Source organism: Sesamum indicum, linkage group LG12, assembly GCF_026168435.1.
Source record: "Sesamum indicum cultivar Baizhima isolate 11 linkage group LG12, ASM2616843v1, whole genome shotgun sequence".
In the NCBI taxonomy this organism is placed as follows: Eukaryota; Viridiplantae; Streptophyta; class Magnoliopsida; order Lamiales; family Pedaliaceae; genus Sesamum; species Sesamum indicum.
Window position 1 is genome coordinate 5,020,292 of NC_142668.1, and position 2,500 is coordinate 5,022,791.

Genomic DNA, 2,500 nt, shown 5'->3' on the forward strand with positions numbered 1-2,500 from the left:
ATTTATAAACAGTGGTGGAAAACCATACCCGTGAAGCACTCGAGCGAGAAATGACCATGAGACCGAGTCGAATGCCTTGCGTAGGTCGACGTTGATAGTACATCGAGGTGAAATCCGTTTCCTCGAGTACTGCCGCACCATTTCTTGGGCCAAGAAAATATTGTCGGTGATGTTATGGCCACCGACGAACGCTGCTTGGCATCGGTCAATCAAATGCTCCAAAACAGGCGCTAGCCGGTCCGAGATAATTTTCGTGATTGCCTTGTAGATCACATTGCAGCACGAAATCGGCCGGTAATCCGCAACAGAGGTGGAATGATCTGATTTCGGCACAAGGGCAATGATAGTGTGGTTGAGTTGCCGTAGCATCCGCCCACTCCTAAAGAAATCCAGGACGGCCCTGCAAACTTGATCACCCACAATGTTCCATGCTTTCCTGAAAAAGCACGAGGAGTATCCATCTGGGCCGGGAGCCTTGTTGTCGCTAATGTGGAATATGGCATCCTTGACCTCCAACGGTGTGACTGCTCGGCAAAGCTCCGCAGTATGCTCGGAGGTGAGTATGGGGCCCCATTCAAACACACCATCATCGACAGGGAGGGTGTGAGCCTCGGTGCCCAAGAGTGATGTGTAGAAATCAACGAACTCTTGGGCAATATCCTCGGCAGCAGTTATAACAGTCCCGTCCGCCCTAGTGACCGCCCCGATGGAATTCCTAGCGACATTCCTCTTCACCATGTCGTGGAAGAACTTGGTGTTGCGGTCCCCCTCCTTAAGAAAATGGATTTTGGCTTTCTGGTAGAAGAAGTGCCGCTCTGCTTCGGCAAGGAAAACGGCCTTCTTCCTAAGATCTCCCAAAGCGTCCCGTAGCACCACATCTCCTGGATTAGATTCAAGCTGATTCTGGGCTTCTTGCAGGGCGAGCTCAGCCTCTTTGGCCCTGGCGGAGATGTGGCTGTAGTGCTGCATGTTGAAAGCCTTGAGCGCGCCTTTAAGTGCTTTCAGCCTCCGACAAAGGCTGTATTGCGGTGTTCCTTCCACGCTCAAGTTCCATCTTGCTTCAACAGTAGCTAAGAAATCCGGATGATCTGCCCACATATTGAAAAAGCGAAATGGTTTTGGCTTAGTGGGTGCATGATCAAAGATAGAAACAATACCCGGAGAATGGTCGGAAAGGCATCCCGGTGGATTGAAATGGGCAGAGCAATGCAAGCCAGCCTCAAGCCATTCATTGTTGTATAAGACCCGATCGAGCTTGCACCATACGGGGTTGCTTTCATTGTTGGAATACCATGTGTAATAGCACCCCGTAGTGGGAACGTCATGTAATCCAAGCGTTGTACAACAGTCCACAAAATCCTTGAGCTCATACCAAGTTGGGGCCACACCAAGTTGCTTCTCGTCGGGAGATTTCACACAGTTGAAATCACCCATAATAAGCCATGGCATGCTCCGTGATTGGCCAAAATCAGAAAGTTTCTCCCACATACTCCTTCTATTAACAACAGAATAAAGACCATATGTAAATGAAATATAGAAGGAGAGTTGAGAGGACTTATTTGTGGCATGGCAGTGAATCACTTGGGCTGAAATATCCATCGGGTGTATGTCAATGACTGCCGGGTCCCAAACCACAAGGATACGTCCGCCGGCGATGGTGTCAAAGTTGTTGGCTTGGCACCACCCCGGAAGTGAGCGGTTGAGAATCTTCTGGATAGATGAAGCTGCAAGTTTTGTCTCCAAAATGCCCAAGAGACAAAGCCGGTTATTCTTAATGAGGTGGGCGACCCCATTGTGTTTGAGAGGCCGGTTAAAGCCCCTCACGTTCCAGAAACCTATCTTCATGGGGATTGAGGGGGGGACTCCCCTTCGGCCCTCTTTTTTGATGTGCCACCCGATGCTGCATTCTCCTTGGTCTTTCTCCCAGGCATTTTATTCTGTGTGGCCGTCAACGAATCAGCTGATGAGCTTATAGAATCAGCCGGTGAAGGAACCACTGCCTCCTCAGGCTTTCGCGGTTGCGGTGCCCTTATGTTCTGCCTCCCCTGTTCCACTTTGCCGGCTGGTGGAGAAGGCGGTTGCTGCACGTCTACTGCCGGCTTTGCTGCGGTAGCTATAGTTTTGCCCTTATTCCTTCTATGCACGATTGTCCATTCTGCCGGCTTGTTCTTAGCTGCCTCTGCCGGCTTAGTTGGTGCAGCAGTAGGGGCGGCAGCGGTAGGGACGGCTACGGGGGGAGCAGCCGTTGAACCTTGGCATGTTTCTTGTAAGTGCCCAAATCTGTTGCAATCTGTGCAGAATTTCGGAGTGAATTCATAGACCACCGGCTGCTTACGCGTTATACCATTTGGCATAACAAACTCCACTTCATCTTTCAGTTTCTGTGATGCATCGACCTCCACCAGGATTCGGGCATATGAAACCCGTTCCATCTTCATGGTCAACGTGTCCATGGCAATCGGAGTGCCAAGTCTCGAACCAATTTTCCCGAGGGCGGTTG